Source organism: Mastigoproctus giganteus, chromosome 14 (assembly GCF_048544385.1).
Source record: "Mastigoproctus giganteus isolate SK-2022 chromosome 14, ASM4854438v1, whole genome shotgun sequence".
NCBI lineage: Eukaryota > Metazoa > Arthropoda > Arachnida > Uropygi > Thelyphonidae > Mastigoproctus > Mastigoproctus giganteus.
The window spans coordinates 56,083,798-56,102,246 of record NC_143588.1 but is presented as its reverse complement, the minus strand read 5'-3'; the positions used below and the strand labels follow the sequence as shown (position 1 = coordinate 56,102,246).

The 18,449-nt window shown below is 37.8% G+C and overlaps 1 protein-coding gene across 1 annotated transcript in view; it reads left to right on the top strand.

The window, feature by feature from the left end:
* Positions 1-1,930: 1,930 nt before the first annotated feature.
* Positions 1,931-18,449, top strand: part of Dgk (diacyl glycerol kinase 1) — a 313,927-nt gene continuing 297,408 nt past the window's right edge. Inside the window, exon 1 of the mRNA XM_090388889.1 lies at positions 1,931-2,040. The gene's annotated coding sequence lies outside the window, so the exon portion shown is untranslated. The remainder of the gene's footprint in view (positions 2,041-18,449) is intronic.

Sequence of the window (18,449 nt, the reverse complement as noted above, 5' to 3'; positions counted from 1 at the left end):
AAGGTTAAAGTAATCTAAACACTCGAGATGTGTTTTATATGAAATATATCGTTTCTTTTTGGCCAGATTTTAATAAATATAGTTCCATTTACTTTAATCTTCATTAAATAAATAAATAAATTCTTTATTGCTAATAAGTACAGGATATGTACTAGAGACAATAATACTCAACACGGCGACATGGCCAGGAGTTTTTTTACATTATAAATGAAATTATAAATGAAATTAATTGGCAAAAAAAAAAAAAAAAAAAAAAAAAATTAAGTATTGTTCCTCAATTAACACTCTTTTACTAGCATATCCTTTTGGGATATGCTAGTAAAAGATCCTGCAATTTCGCGAATTGTATCTGCATGGTCATGTGAACACGCGTACTTTCTGCGAACATTGAATTTTAAAACTTTGGTAAAAGTACCATTCGACGTTCAGCTAAAGGAAGCAAGCTTTTATTCTAAACACGAACCAGAAGACCTGTGGCTCACTACTTCTTGTTATATTCTTGTTTCCAAGCGCTTTCGGAGCTAGAACGTGTCCGGACTGTATATTTTCTTTAGTTTTCTCACATGGAAAATTGAAGAGTAGTCGAGAAACGTGCAGGTTAGCTTGGGCTATTGTTCCATGTCAATGCGCGGTACGTGTAGCAAGGAAGAGCCAATACATTCCTAATTACGTTAACCTTTTTGTCTTTTATTACCTCATAAATATTGCTGATCCATGGCAAAACTGTTTCGAAAGAAGTATGCTGAATTTAGTTTTCATTGCCACCAACTTTTTTTCATATTTTTACTCCTGCTAAGAACCGTCCTTTTTCATAACGGCTAGATGGCGTCGGTTGGGAACACTTAGCTAAAATATATTTGAAAACTGCCTACGATATAGCAGCGCAAAACGGTTAGCTGGCATTTTATGTGCACAGAAATTCTGTGACGTCAAAGCTTTGCGTCATTCATAAGGTAATAAGTTTAACAAGAAGATTATCAATAACAACCAACCAGATGTAGTCTGTTCAATTCGTCAAAAGAACGCAAATCTAAAATGTAATTTTTTTTTTATTACGTGGATTCAGTTAAAATCTAAATATAATTCTGATAACGAACTATTACCGATGGTACTGTCTGAGGAAGTCAAGAAAATTAAATTATATAAATATTCTGAATGTGTATATTTTAGTTGGAATTAAAGAAATTAACAGTTAACTTGCCTTATTTCAGTGAACTGCAAATTATAAACTGAAGGGATTATATAAAAACGAAAAACGGTGTTAATAGAGGAGGAGTTTTCATTCTGTTTTCCTTTTACAATATTGCTTATATTTAAAGACTAAATACATACCAAAAAAAAATATTCGTTTTGTTTTAAACAAGATAGATCTATCACTCCTGTGATGAATATAATTATTTGCATTAAGAAGCAATTTTAGTAAACGTCTTATACTTCTAATAATTATTAAATAAAAATAAATAATTCAGGAACCTACAGGTAGGCCTACTGCTTCGCTGTAATATGTACTATTAAATTAGATAAACAGAACTACAGAAATGATACAGCTGTGTACATTGTATGTACATGTGCGCCCATATCATAATTATTTAATAAACATTTTCCCCTGAAATCTATTAAAGAACTTTTACCAACACATGCGTGTTTGTAGTATATGACTAATATTAGTCTCTTTTTATTCACATTCGTATATACGTATAGTGCCTGTTGTTATTAACATGTCCGTCCGTCCGCATGTAACAACTCTACTCCGAGGGACGAATTCTCATGAAATTTTATATTTGGCTCCTTTAGATTTGCAGTACCATTCAAAATTTCATTAAAATCTGATAAATATAAATCCATAAATTTAACAGATTCTTCCCTCACACATATTACATAGCTTATCCTTATAAGCTGTCATATTATCTCTCTTGTAGCTGAAGCACTGGTTATTCTTTCTGGTGTCGTGAGCTTAATGGGTGAATGAACAATGACGGATGCACAAAATCGCTGAGCACATGAAAGTAGTTGCTTTTTGACTGCATATTACGATTTCAGGTATGTGTTGATATTTGTTTGGTTTATTAAATCAGGGATCCATGAAATGCGTGTTGCATTTCGAAAGAAACGAGTAAAGTATTACACAAAGTTAAATGAATATTACGGTGAAGTATATGCACTAAAGAGAGAATAATTGCTTTTATATACTATTTGTCACAGAGAATAAGTTCCCTTAATTTAAGGAAAAAAGTGAACCTGTCTGAAATGTAACGCTGTATACGATATTACCTTACTTGTTATATCTTACTGTATTTTTCTCCTATCTGTACATTTTCCATCGATTCCTCTATGCTCTGTATCTCCTTTTATTCTTTAATTAAATGCGTTTGCTGCATTACCTTGATTTGAAAACGCGTTGTTACCTTGAGCAGTGGTTTTCCATCTCATCAGTACTCAACTTACCTGACTGTATAAGCACAAAAAAGGGAGGAAAAAACTTATGCTCGATCTTCAGTTGAAGCATGGAAAGGCCAGGTGTATGCCGCCGGACTATTCAATGCGTGTTTTCTGTATCCAAAAAGTGTATGTAGCCTTGAGCACTTTTAACTTGGAATTGTAGCTTCCTGAAAAAACGAAGGTTTCAAGTTTCTTACTGGACTGATTACCAACCAAAACACACCAAAGTGAAAAGCTTATGCAAAGATTTATGCAGCCTCCACAACGTCTATTTTCTCGCGCTTCCTTAAGTAAACAAAAAAAAAAAAAAAAAAAAAAGCTTTCTGTCTGGTACTCTTAATAAAAAAAAAAAAAAGGGGGGGGGGGATGTTTGTGAAAGTTTGAAGAAAACAGTGAATAGTTGAGCATTTTTTTTCCGAAACAACGCATCTTAGAATTGAATGTACATCCTAGTGGTTCAGAACGATTAAAAATTGCCAATACAAATGAATTGACGCAGATAGGAAGGACCTTTGTGCGTGACCCCGGAAAGGGAATGGGAATATTTTGTTACAATTAAAACCTATAAATATTATTCTGAAATAATTAATAGCGCTATTGCTTAAAAAATTGGAAAATACATTTCACCATACATTATTGGGGAGGATGCGGAAAGGTCAGGGAATGAACACCGCATATTCCCGGAGCAATATGGCCTTAGCTGCTAATGCTCCTAAAAACCAAATAACAAAAACAACAGCCTCCAATAATTTTGATGCTGTTTTCTGTGGTGTGTTTGCTAAATTATACAGTTGCGTTCTCTTTTGACTAATGAACTTTACCTTTTCAGTTCAAGATATTTCGCCACGTAATTTTTAACCTCATTAACCCTTGTTAAGACACAAATGTCTAGCTAAAAAAAGGAAACTTATTTCCTGAATATTTAAAATTCTACTGGTCGGTCTTTTATTTTATCATTAAATCCCGCTATATATTTTCATTCTTTCTCCTTGCATTCTATCATTCTTTCATTAGAAATATCAGCTTTGTGTACTCTCTGTTCTCAAACAGAATTTTTCGCAAATTATTCTTAATTACATTTCATTCTTAGTAAGTTTCTGTTAAACTTTTTGACACATCAAGAGTTTTTATGTACCTTGTTTTTAAAAAAGATATGCTGCAACATAATCAATATTGTCAAACTTTAAATAGTAAGCGTTCGAAATATTGTATTTCCGTATTACTACGAGATAATGGTAACCTTATATTTATAAGGTTTTTCTAACGTGAAAAGTTCTTAAAACTTTAAATAATTCAAAGTTTCATCCACTAATTCACCTTCATCGCTGGAGTTTAAACTTCTAAACGCAGACAACTTATTTTAAACTCAATTTAGTGCTGAAGATACACCATTGTAACGTTAAACCGCTTGAAACCTTTTTAAAGATATTACAACAGCAGACAGTTGCAAATAGGAGATCACGCGGAGACTGGAAAGAAGAAAAAAAGAATGGCTTTACCTCGCAAACCGAGAGTACACTTGATCAGATGTTGTACATCATTTGTGCGAAAATGAAGTGATTAAACACGAACGATAGCGACACATTGTGTCATACGCCGAATGAATTAGAATTCCTGTGCACGGAGTTCTAACAAAAATGCGAATTGTGTCGAAGAAATTGCCTTGCTTCTGAAAATGGTAAATCTTTGAATTTCTTAGAATCGAAGTGTGAAGTTTGCGCTCTTTTACTTCAGTGAAATCAGTGCAGTAGTGCGTGTTCCACAAAGTTCCAATAGCTGGCGATTCGTTTGAGCTATTTGTTGCCGTTAATCGAGAGCTTATGGCTTACTTATTGCCACTTAAACGCTGTTAAATCTTGGGAGGAAGTGCAAATCGCTACTCCTCAGATAACACACCTTCACGATGTAAACTGATGCTTCATTTATTTCACTAAGAATCTCGTTCTGTGTGCACATGCTAATACTTCCGAGGACTCCACGTAACTTGACCCTAGGAACTTCATTAAGCGATGTCTGTATGTGTTGCACTTGTGGATAACGAGCTCACGTAGAAGTGCTTAGTGCGCTGGTTGAAGGATAACAAGAACCTGAAGATGTCTGAAGTGTTTCACTTCATAAGCAAATGTTCCATAAAGGATCCACTAAAGACTCGCAGTTACGTCAAAAGCTGTACTCTTAAAATAAAGGAGGAATCGGAAGAAAACTGAGACAAAGACGTGTCTGTAACGTAAGGTTAATGTAGAAAAGTATAGATATTACATGACCCATTATATACTAGTAAGCAACAGCTCTAGGCTATGTTACGAATATGTTTATCGCAGTGAAAAATTCATAGTAATTTTGTTAATACCGTATATCGTTTTAAAACAACCAAATTTAAAAGCACATTAAATTAATTTTTCATTTTGTTGAATATAGTTAAGCAGCCATTTAAGTTTGCTCCTACGTGCATAAATTATAATATTTATCAGTCATTGGACTCATTGATTGTATACAGAAGAAAAGCCCTTTACGTAAATGAGACATTATGGGAGTGAAGTTGAAAAAAATACAATTAATGATATTGAAATTTCACATGTTTATTTAATAAAAAAAACTTTCGAGCCTACAGGCTAGTAAGGCTCTCGGGGTTGATGGCATATACCCTTATAATCTTAAGGGAGGCGGCAAGTGAGTGCATTGGACCATTGAGGCTAATTATGCGAACATCACTGGACTCGGGAGTGATTCCGTTGGATTGGAAAAGTGCCAGTGTATCTCCAATGCATAAGGGCGGTTCTAAGTGGGAAATTACCGGCCGGTTAGTCAAATTTCAGTAGTAGGGAAAATCATGGAGACAATGATCAAAGTTGGATTTCAGGATCATTTAGATAGAAATGGAATTCTGAAGGATACTGAGCATGGTTTTGTAAAGGGAAAATCATATTTAACTAATCTAGTTAGCTATTTTGACAGGGTTACTCAAGAGCTGTACTTTGGGAATAATTTGGACATTGTTTATTTGGATTTTAGCAAAGCATTTGACTCGGCCCCACATGAGCGGTTACTTTATAAGCTGGAACAGGTTGGAATCACAGAGAAAATCTTTAGATGGACAGCTGGATGGCTTCAGGGCAGGAGGCAAAGGGTTGTGATCATTGGTTATTCCTAAAATTGGGTTGATGTAAGATGTGGGGTTACCCAAGGATCAGTATTAGGACCACTGTTGTTTTTGATTTTCATAAATGACATTGATAAAGCGATAAATGGCGTGATGTCTAAATTTACAAACAATGGTAGAGTAGTTAATGATCGCCGCCAAGCGGAGATTCTACAGAATGACCTTGATAGACTTCAGGGATGGTCAGAAAAATGGCAGCTATGCTTTAATCCAGCAAAGTGTAAGGTACTGCACCTGAAGAACAGTAACCCCAAAATAACTTATACACTTGGCGGAGTTTATAAGTAGTGGAGGAAAGGGACGTGTGTTACGATATGGTCAGACTTAAGTTCTCTGAGCATTGTAGACAGGTTGCCAGGAAGGCCCATGGTGTCCTATCGATGATGTATCGAACAATTGCTAATAGAGATAAGGACGTCATAATCCCATTGTATAAGGCTATTGTTAGACCACAATTGGAATAATGTGTTCAGGTATGGAGACCGCACCTAAAGAAAGACATTGTTCTTCTTGAAAGGGTCTAGAGACGGGTAACTCACCTGGTGAGACTGGCAAAAGTGTATCCATATGAGGAAAGATTTCGAATATGTGGGTTGCAGAGCTTGGAAACTAGGCACCTTAGAGGAGACTTGATTGAGGTGTTTAAGGCTCTGAAAGGCATAAGCAAAATGAATGAGGACGAAATTTTCACGGTTATAAATTATTCTAGAACTATGGGCCATAATTTCTAGCTACGGGGGAGATATTTAGACTGGATTGCATGAAGTTTTATTTTAGCTAGAGAATTGTAAATTACTGGAATAAGTTACCTACATGGGTGGTAGAGATTGACAGTTTGGGGAAATTCAAAGGTCAGCTGGATAATTACCTACGGGAGGAGGGAAATGCTTTGGTTGTCCATTTCCTTTTCTCTTATTTATTTATTATTTTTTTCTTCTTATTATTATTATTTTGTTCTTATTATTTTATTTTATATATTTTTTGTTATTTTATTATTATTGGTATTTATTTTTTATTATTTATTTTTTTATTTTTTTTATTTATTTATTTTTATTATTATTTTTTTTTTTTTTTGGCTAGTGCAGCATAAGCCATAGGCTTGCTTGCGCCATGTGGCCACTGCTAATATTAATAATCGCCGAAAATGTGTATTGTTTCTAAAGTGTGTATTCCACGGTGAGTTTGTCTTGATGGACAAAAACCTGTTACAGAGATTTAAAAAAAAAACAAAAACTTACTTGCCGAGACTGGTTAATTCATACGCAGTTACGAAAATAGCTCGTAAAGGCTCTTCCTAACCCCGATCAGAAGTATACGTCAACTTCGGTCGACGATTGCAATTGAACCCAAACCTTATTTCTATTGGTTGTGAGAGAGAAGCAGCGCTACCGTAACGGTTTGTTGTATGTACGCTTGGTTATTAAATTTTAAGATTTTTAATACTCTTTCCTATTTCAATTAATGTCAGTGATAATATGAAACTTCTGACTTTATCAAAACAATATTTAAGAAATTCAAAATTCGATCTCGAAAAATGACAGTCATCAGACAAGCATGGCCATTTGAGGTGGGGGAGGAACTACTTTGAGTATATTCTATTTTGATACTGGATATTATTATCAAACTTTCTCCTTATGGGATTCTTTCCACCCCGTGACGGGTACTGGTACCAAGCGCATGAGGTGGTTGCTGTTTCTGGTTACTATTTTTATTATTACTGTTAGTCGAGGTATCCTGTAGGATACCTCGACTAACAGTAATATCTCTGGCTTATCCTACAGGTGTTCAGGATCTTTCTAGAGTTCCATGTAATTATTCTTATGGGAGGCCTATTGATGTTTGGTTCTTACAGGAGGCTCTTTGGCACCATGCCGATGGTTGACACGGTGATCGGGATGCTCATTACTTGTTCCATATGCCACATTTCTTTGATTCCTGTCTTAGGTACGGTCTGTAATTCCTGATCTTTTCCTCGTAGGTTTTCTGGAGGTAGCTAATTGGGCACCGGAATTTCGATCACTTAGGTAGCCATTTTTACTTCTTGTCGATAAGGATTATATCTGGTCTGTTGTGTGAAGGATTCTCTTCCAGTATATTTTTGAGCAGGGATCTCTAGTACGATCTGGGGTTCGTACTTGTAACAGTACGAGCTCTCTCACTCTCTCATGATTTGTCGAATTGGCTGTATTAACGATGGGCCGAACTGGGTTGTAAGTCTAGGGGCTTGTGAATTGTGTTGCTAATTCACCTTGTTCTTCGATGTTCAGAACATTTCCCCCCCCCCCCAAAGCAGTTATGGCTGAATGGGATGATCTTCAACCGTGCACTAAGTGTAAAGCCGCACTAAATGGATATTTCATTTGAAATATTTTTATCATGTCAGATTTTTGAAAAATTTCACTAGTGTATCTGGCAGAATGATCTGATGGTTTTGTAAATGTTGTAACGTAGTGATGATGGTTAGTGCTACGTATACCATTTCAGTTGCCAACATGGCATGGTCGGGTGAACACCGAGCTTTCGCTATTGAAACGTATTTCAAAAGTAATGATTCTGTTGTTGTAACACAGCGTTTATTTCGAAGACATTTTAACTTAGATCAAAACTTGGGTGTTCCCAGTAGGAATACGATGTTGCTGTGGGTAAATAATTTCAGAAATACAGGTTCGGCTTTGAAAAAGTAATCTCCTGGACGAAAACATAGTGTAAGAACGCCCGAACACAGTGAAGCCGTCAGGTTAGCCATAAGGTGTTCTCCACGTCGTTCAGCCGCAAAGCATGCTCAGGGATTTCAGATCGACGTGCAAGGCGAATTTTACACGCAGATCTGAAGTTTCATCCGTACAAATTGATGGTTGTACAGGAGTTACGTGCAAATGACTGTTTTCCGCCACAGAGCAGCTTGTCAGGTTATTCTCGAAAACGTCGAAGCCGACTCCACTGTTCTTTCCAGTGATGAAGCTCATTTTCACCTCTCAGGATGTATAAATAAGCAAAATTTTCGTTTTGTCCGACACTAACCCGCGGGAACTTCACCAACGTCCACTTCACAGTGAACGTGTGACTGGTGTGCAATTTCAAACTACGGAATCATAGGCCCGTACTTGGTTCCAACAAGATGGCGCCACAGCCCATACGGAAAGAGCTTCTATAGATGTTATCAGAGAATTCTTCCCCGGGCGTCTCATTTCACGTCATGGCGACCTTCCATGGCCGGCGCGATCGCTCGACCTTGCAGCGTACGATTTCTTTCTTTGAGGCTACCTCAAAAATAAAATATTGAAAAGCAGACCGACTTTTTTTGATGAACTCAAGGACGCTATCTAACAAGAAATCGCAGCAATACCACGGGGAAATGACCGGCGAGCAATGACAAACTTCAGAGTGAGGCTATGTGAGAAAAGATGGAAAACATTATAATAATTACTCTATACAATGACATATTAAAAGTTCGAATATGATGGCTTATTTCTTTTTCGCAGTCGAAACAAAACCGTCAGATCATTCTGCCAGACACTGTATTAAAAATTCAACTTATGGGATAGTAGGAGATTAATTACACTTCAAATTAATTTTCTCGACGACTGGAAAAATTAAGGCTTGTGGGGCTGAAATCATTGAGTATTAATTACTCTTATGTGACATTCTTACTGCTTTCCGTTCTCTAGGACAGGTGCAGTACGCAGCACCATGTTCTGACCAATGGTTTACTTTATAATATACACTCAGTGATCACTGAGTTACCACCCCTATAAAAACTGAATGCGATCCGTTGACCACGTGAGGTACGAGGGTGCGCAGTTAGTCGACCTACGTAGCATAGATAAGGTGTCAGTGGTTCAGTAGGTAGTAAAATTCCAAGCCTGATGGGTAAAAGGAAGGATTTATCGGACTTTGATAAAGGACAGATTGTGGAAGCTCGACGATTTCCTAAACGGCTGAACTGGTGGGGTGTTCGAGAGCCGCCGCCGTTAAAGTGTACCAGGACTGACGTCAAAATGGTCAAACAACGACCGACGGAAAAACTGCAAAGGTCAGCGAATGGTTGATGTTAGGGATGTGCGCTGGGTCCGACGACCCGTACAGGCGAATAGGCGCAGCACTGTTCAAGAGCTGACTACCCAATGCAACATGGGCCAACCCGGAACAATATCTGCCGTTACCATGCGTCGCACGCTCGCGGGTATGGGCTATATGAGCAGGCGACCCCCTGCGGCATCCTCTCATCACCAAGGTTCATCGGCGTAAAAGACTCGCTTGGTGCAAAGAGCATGCAAGTTGGACGTCAGAAGGCTGGAAGGTGTGCTGGTCGGATGAATCACGTTCTTTACTCCACACCGTGGATGGTCGTATGGATTTGGCCTCGCCAACATGAGGCTCTTCATCCATCATGCATGGTGTCAAAAGTGCAGGCCGGTGGAGGCGGTTGTATGGTGTGGGGCGTGTGTCACTGCCAGGGACTTGGACCCCTTGTTCATTTGGAACAACGTATCAGTGGTCTCCGCTATCATCAACTGCTTGCTGAGTGTACACCCCGCTATGTTGCACTTTTTTTTCCGAATGGCGATGGTGTCTTCCAAGATGACAATGGGCCGAGCCATCGGGCGCTTGAAGTATAGGAATGGTTTGAGCAACACAGTTCCGATTTCCACCATATCGATTGGCCTCCGAACTCCACCGATATCAATCCCATAGAGCACTTGTGGGACACTATGGAAAGGCATATCAGGCGTCTGGATACACCAATCACCTCCATATCTGCATTACTGACCGCATTGCACACAGCTTGTTTGGCCAAACCGCCCGAACGCCTCCGACATCTTGTTGAATCAATGCCACATCGGATAGCTGCTGTACTGAGGGCAAAAGGACGACGTACGAAGTATTAGGTAGGTGGTCATAATTCAGTGATCACTCAGTGTAAATAGTGCTCAGCAGTGAAGTGGCTCAATACTGCATTAGATCCTGTGTTGAAAGTAATGATCTGTATAAACCTAGGGCCCTACATATCTACCCTCTCTGGTACACTGCCCTCTCTCAGAACACTGGTTATAACCTTTGTCCTCCCACACCTGGTGGAAAGGTATAATTTCGAATCCTGTTCGTCCACCAAATAGGTAAACCGATCGAAGAACTACTCATCTGGACCTGACGGGATTTCTACCATTTTCTGGAAGAAGTATTTCCCTGCCTCTAAATTACTTACGCTTGACATTTTTAATCTCTCACTGAAGACTAGCATATATTCTCTCCACTTCAACAGGTTAATGTATTGCTATTTAAAAAGGGCTTCGAATCTGCTTTTACCGTCTCTCTCTCTCTCTCTCTCTCTCTCTCCAGATCAAGGATACAGACCAGAGGTGACATTTAAACTGGGTCTTATGATACTCTTCTTCCGTGAAATATTTGATAAAATTCCATCCAAGTATCTAATTTTGTTGATGCCTCAGATTTTATGGATGTAACTTAACTTTTGGATACTCAGTGTATCTCAATAAATCCAGATAAAGAGAACACGTTGAATATAAAGAAATATAAGGGAGGGGGTTGGAGGCAGGTATAAAAAGAATAAGAAGTGGTGTCGGAGTAGTATACTGAGTGCAGCCTCTGGCTGTATTGCTAAAAAGAAAAGAATTCAATTACTTCGACGGAATGATTGTATTTTCTCCCCCCGACAATATTCTGAATCCTTCCATACTCAGTCGGTACCAGATTTACGAGTATCACCTTGACTTGAGCGTCGAGGGGGACAAAATTCACCTCGGTTTAATTATTACAAAAATGAATGGCTCACCTCCGACGAACTCCTCCAGTAAAAACTCGAATTATTTTACTGTGCTGAGGAAACACTTGGAGACTTTGGTTAAGAAAATTCTGCATTATATTCTTTTAATATTATTATTATATTAAAATGAAGCCCACGAATTAAAATAGAGCCACGAATAAAACCGAGTTAAAATGGGCTTTATTAGTGGTTCTTTCACTAGAAAGGTATGTTGAGCCTTCTGTTATGAACTAAACGAACTGCTTTGTCGTTTTGAAATCGCATTTAGTCGAACCCCCACCCCCACTTGCTGCTTTTGTTCTTGGAAGATTTTAAGTAGAAATGCGAAAACTGAATTCCGTATTTTGTTTTCAAATGCCCGATAGACTTCAAATACAGCGAGATCTATTTTTATCAGTATAATGTGACTGTTTTGTAGGATATCTCCAAGTGTATTTTGCTTTTAGATGCACTTTATTAGTTTAGTCCTGAATATACTGTTGCTCTCTTTATCTTCTTTGTTAGATCTCTTTCTCTCTAGCATCTTACACATACGTACACACACAAGAAGCTAGAAACAGACCTACAAAAAGAAAATAAAAGAGAACAACATACAGGGGGCGCGCGTCACACAAATACACGAGTATATATATATTTTTTACATGCAATCCTGTGACCATATGGAAAAAAATAATTCCTGAATTTTTTACTTTCACCCATGTGGGATACGCGGTTAAAAGATGCCTTAATGGTATCCCATTAAGGCATCTGTATCCCACTTAATGGGATACAGATGCCTTAGCAAGACAGCAAAATGTGAAGACGCTGGACTTGGCTTTCCTATTTTTCCTTTTAGATGAAGACCAATAGCAGTGTAGTTCTTTTTAAAAATTTATTTTTAAAAAGAAGAAACGCTGGTAAACCACATGAATTACTTCTCGGTACTAAAAATTTAGGTTCCAAAAGTCCATTAGTGTACATTAATGTATATTCTTATTGCAGCGCAAAATCCTTCTTAATTTGGCAACGTTTTTATATTCCTTATGAAATCTTGTTATCAAAACCCAACTCCGGCAAATTAAGGTTTTCTTTTATTTTTTTTTTTTAATTATTGGAGAATGGCTACACATGAATGCACATTAACAGAATTTATGTAAACTTATTTTTTTATAACAAATTCTATATGAAAGTAATTCGGGTGGTTTACTACTAATTATTCTTTTCAACGATTATTTATAATACAGTATATCTACGTAGGAAGATCATTTAAGTGCGCTTCAGAAAACAGTACAAAACTGAATTTGCAGTTAAACAATAACTAAATATTATTCTGATTGCAATACTAACGGCTTTCAAGGCATTTTCTGAAGTTCTAAATCTTTTTTGTGTTTTGTTTCAAAAAACAAAATGCAAATCGGAAATAGATCGGATAGGAAAAAAAAAAAAATCTGGTTTTTTGTCTGTATACTGTACTCTACTTATATGATTAATATAAACTCTTGCTTAGTCGATAAATCAAGTAAGTCCAGTTTCCCGTTTTGCAAAAATTATTTTGAAACTACAGAATAAAATAAAACGGAAAACAGAGGTACATTTAACGTACAGATGAGAATTGTAAATAACCTCTGTATTGCTGACCTTTAAAAATAGTTCAAAATTGGCTAATATTAATGAATGTCAGAAAATTTCTTTGATTTTTAAGAAAATGAATCACTTTATCTTAATCGAATTAAGACAGTTGCAGAACGAGAGTAAATCATACAAGGCAGCTAGCTGTCTCGATCTTAAAAGTTAAATGGATTTAATAGCAAATTCATCTGATGTGGTTAGTTGGAGAGGGGGACGGACGCATTCCGAATAGCCGCGTCGATGCCTTGGCTCGGCTCCGAATTAAAACATCTGTTAGGTAATAATGAAAGCATATGTTATGTAGCATAAAAATGAAAGAATTTAAGAATATCATGAGGATAATTAATTTTTATTATTTCGGTGGTTTACTACTAATTATTCTTTTCAACGATTATTTATAATACAGTATATCTACGTAGGAAGATCATTTAAGTGCGCTTCAGAAAACAGTACAAAACTGAATTTGCAGTTAAACAATAACTAAATATTATTCTGATTGCAATACTAACGGCTTTCAAGGCATTTTCTGAAGTTCTAAATCTTTTTTGTGTTTTGTTTCAAAAAACAAAATGCAAATCGGAAATAGATCGGATAGGAAAAAAAAAAATCTGGTTTTTTGTCTGTATACTGTACTCTACTTATATGATTAATATAAACTCTTGCTTAGTCGATAAATCAAGTAAGTCCAGTTTCCCGTTTTGCAAAAATTATTTTGAAACTACAGAATAAAATAAAACGGAAAACAGAGGTACATTTAACGTACAGATGAGAATTGTAAATAACCTCTGTATTGCTGACCTTTAAAAATAGTTCAAAATTGGCTAATATTAATGAATGTCAGAAAATTTCTTTGATTTTTAAGAAAATGAATCACTTTATCTTAATCGAATTAAGACAGTTGCAGAACGAGAGTAAATCATACAAGGCAGCTAGCTGTCTCGATCTTAAAAGTTAAATGGATTTAATAGCAAGTTCATCTGATGTGGTTAGTTGGAGAGGGGGACGGACGCATTCCGAATAGCCGCGTCGATGCCTTGGCTCGGCTCCGAATTAAAACATCTGTTAGGTAATAATGAAAGCATATGTTATGTAGCATAAAAATGAAAGAATTTAAGAATATCATGAGGATAATTAATTTTTATTATTTCGTTTTATATTTTTTATTTAGTTTTTTTATTTTTTCGATCGAGAAGTTAGAGAACTAGGATTAACATTAGTAAAGGCACATGATTCAAGAAAGCAAGCTTATATAGCATCAGCCAAAAACATAAAAAAAAAGCCTTCTCATTTCACCCATCCACTCGCTCCAAATGTATGTCTAGTTCTGCCTTGAATTTATTTAAGCTATCAGCTTCCACAACGACAGATAGAAGTTTGTTCCTGCTAGCTAAAGGCAAACTTCCGCACATCTATCCTACAACTGTCTTTCCTCGATTTGAATTTTTGCCTTCTCAGGCAATTATTCTGAGCAAGAGGAAGAATCCCATCAGCATTGAGCATGCTCAAACCATTCAAGGCTGTATACACCTCAATCAGATCACGTCGCAGGTGCCTACTCTCCAGACACTGTAATTTGCAAAACTTAAGCCTTTCTTCGTAAGAGCAACCCTTTGTTCCATTCGCTAATCGTGTTGCCCTTCTCTGTACTCATTCCAGCAGTTCTACATCCTTCTTAAAACGAGGAATCCAGACTTGTATACAGTACTCAAGGTGTAGCTTGACCATTGCCTTATGCAAGGGGATAATCACCTCCTTATCCCTACTAGAAAAATATCATCGACAAGACACCATGAGCTACTCTCAGACTGTCTACACTGCTCAGAAAATTTCATATCTGACTGCACAATTATCCCCAGGTCCTTTTCATTCTCTACCACTTTCAGTTTAGTTCCACACAGTTGATACGTTACTCTGGGGTTACTGCTTCCCATATGCATATGCAGCACTTTACATTTGTCAATGTTAAACATTAGTTGCAACCTCTCAGCCCATCTGCTCAACTTTTATAGATTGTGTTGCAGCAACGTACTGTCATTAGTGTCATTAGCAACCCTGCCTACCTTCATGTCGTCTGCAAACTTGGACATTAAGCCTAATATATAATCATTAATAAATATAGAAAACAACAATGGACCCAACACTGAACCCTGTGGGACTTCACTAATAACATTAGTCCACGAAGAGCAGGGTCCATTGATTACCGCTCTCTGTCTTCTCCCACTCAACCATCCCTTTATCCATAGCAGCAATTTGCCTCCCGTGCCACACTGCTCCAATTTGTGCAGCAGTCTTCCTGAAGCAACAGTATCAAAATCTTGTCTAAGATCCAAATATATGATATCAAAATTATTCCCTGGATCCAGTTCCTTTGTGACCACATCATAGTATCCAATCAAATTGGTTAGACAAGACTTCCCCTTAATAAACCCATGCTGTTTCCGTGCTATAACTGAAGTCTTGTCTAGAGTGTGTTTAGTGTCAAACGGCAGCAGGGGTTTCCCCCATCTCCGCGTGCTATACATTGTGGGTGTGAAACAGAACACTGTCAATGCCAGAGGTTTAAAAGTATATGGCTTTTGTATTTGTGTAGTGTCGTGTACCGTTGTTCATCTGGTCATTTAGCCGCTGGGCCCCTAATGGGACCCAACGTTGCCCCACTCCGCCCCTTGGAGGCAGACCAGGTACACTACTTAGTTATTTACTCTGGCAGGTCCTGCCACCTAATTTCCTGAGATTTCAGTGGCAAGGACCTAAAAAAAAAAAAAAAAAAAAAACACCCTATAGATAGGGGTCAGCCAAAAACAAAGGGAGTACTAGTTGGGCGATTTGATGTTGTTAAGTTTTTGGATGTAGGGCTCAAACATTTTGGAGTTGATTCAGACACTAGTTGTAAGTTAGAGAAGGGGAGGGAGACTGAAGACTGGGGGGAAAAGACAGAGATACGGGGTCCATAGGGAAGATGACCCCAAGTCAGTGGAGCAGGCCCATGCCCCACCAGAGTGAAAAAGAGGGGTGGCGAGGGGGGAGGACACCAGGGATGAACTCCCCCTCCCGCCAGGGAGTGGAGGCAAAGGACCACGCAAGGGAGCGTGGCTAGGGAGGCCTAAAGGCAGCAGCTGAGCTGTGCTGGTGTAGGTTCTGTCACTCCTGGGACGAAGGAAGGAGTTTTTTTTTTTTTTTTCCCTTCTCCTGAGAGGACTGTCATATCCAGGAAGTTTCTGAAGTCTTGTCTAGATCATGCAGTGCTTCTTTAACCAGTGCCTCCATTAGTTTCTCTGGAACAGAAATTAAATAACAGGTCTGTAATTACTTCTCGCCCTTTGATCCTCCCTTTGTGAATTGAGGTCACATTTGGACATCTCCAGTCCATGGGTACCTTCCCTGAGTCCAAAAAAGCTCTCATAATTATGGTTAATGGTTTGCTTACTTCCTTTGCTGCCTCGTTTAATATAACTGGATAGATCCCATCCACCCGAGGCGCCTTTCTTATGTTTATCTTCAACAATTTCTCCTCCACTTTGCTTTCAGTTATTACAAGATTCCACTTTACTGCCAGAGTTTAATACACCTCTGGCATTCCCCTCCCTGAATAATTCCTCATGTGTGAATGTAGATGCAGAATACTCATTTAGTTCGTTAGCTACCTGAGCATGATCATCAACAGTTGAACCATCGATATCAAGTCGATGAATCTGATTCAACCCCCTTCTTCTAGAGTTTACATAAGTAAAGAACTCTTTGTTGTTTTTCTTTGCATCCTTTGCCAAAGATTTCTCGTAATCTGCCTAACCTCGTTTGTGACTTGGTTACAGACCGGCATATATCTATAATAGGCTTCCGTGTCACCTGTTAAATTTATATGTATCCCATGCATTTTTCTTCTCTGCCACATGTCTCATTAGTTCATCTGACATCCATTTAGGCTTAAACCTTGAACAATATTTCTTAGTTGGTATGAAAAGCCTTATTAGCTTCCAAGATTAATTCTTTGAATGCTTCCCATTTTGAATTTGCTGTTGGCAACATCTTTACGAAAACAAAATCCCTTCCCTTTACTCCTGATGGTAGTTACCTCTGTGAGTAAATCCAACTTCAGCACACTGTGCTGAAGTGGGATTTACTATAAGTATTGAACATGTTAAAAATCAGTAAATTTGCAAATGCTAGTAATATTCTTCAGTTTGAATTTTCGTCGATATAAGACGAAATCCGCTGAATTTCATGAAATAGCAGAGATTTAAAAATATGCTTCAGTTTCTCCTCTGTAAGCACTTTACGATACGTCATTTGAGTTATGGCTTTCATTGCAGAGAACTGAAGCCCAATGAAGATATAATGAACAGAATAAGCTTATAAACATCTCAGCCATCAGAGTATGAATAAAGAAAAAAAATTATATACAGCACTATGTTTGCACTCTTTTCTTTATCACAATAAAACCGCTCTCCTGGATCCATCCATATATTTTCTGTCTGTCTTGGCCAAACTGTGTGGTTACCAACGACATGTTCTGAGAGTGTTGCGATTTACTGCATACTTAAGCTTTCTTACCTCATTTCTTACCAGTTGGAGAAGACATGCACGCTACTAAAAGACACACTTTTATTACAACCTCTTTGAAAACCATGGAAATGTTTTGGACAGCTTTGACTGCTGGCGTTGTCATTTTTGACACAGATCACCTGGTCTTGGAACTTATGGGCTTCATCATCACGTCCCCATCTTACAGCGCACGAATAATATCCTTCTCCTCAGCCGTATTATTGTCTCGGTCGTCATGGTAGCACTTAGGAAAAAACCGTTTGGAAACTGCTCGAACTCTTAGGGAGTGGATCTTTAGACCAACTGGTGCGAGTTGCCTAGCGACCCTGTCGCTTACGGCTCAAGACAGATGAATGCTTATCAAGATGTGACTTTTATTTCAACTAAGCACGAAGAAGAAAAGAAGGTTATAATGCGAAGTAGCTACCGGTTAGATGTGTTGCAGTTATGCGGAGGACGAACACAACAGAATATTAACAAAACCCTGGTTAATTTTCTTTTGGAGGGTGAACATATCACTATAGAATTCATTTCTCACAGTTTACATATTCCTGACCAATTAATTCTTATACATGCTCATAATAAAAATCGTGAATAAAATAGTTCTTCATCATGAACTTGGTCTGGCTTAGGTCTTTTAAGACCTGTTCCGTTGTAGATCTTGGAGGTGGTCTTGATCGACCAACATCTCTCATTATGTCTTCAGTGGTTTGTAGTTAAAGGCTAATTTTGGGATCCGGTCTAGGTTCATTCTTTCTACGTGGCTGATCCATTTTTCCTGATACTGTTTTATGTCATATACTATGTTATCTACTTTTAATTTCTTGCGGATATCTATATTTCTTTGGTGGTCTAGTCCTGTAAAGCCTAATAATGGTCTTAAAAATTTCATTTGTGCTGCTTCTAGTTTGTGTG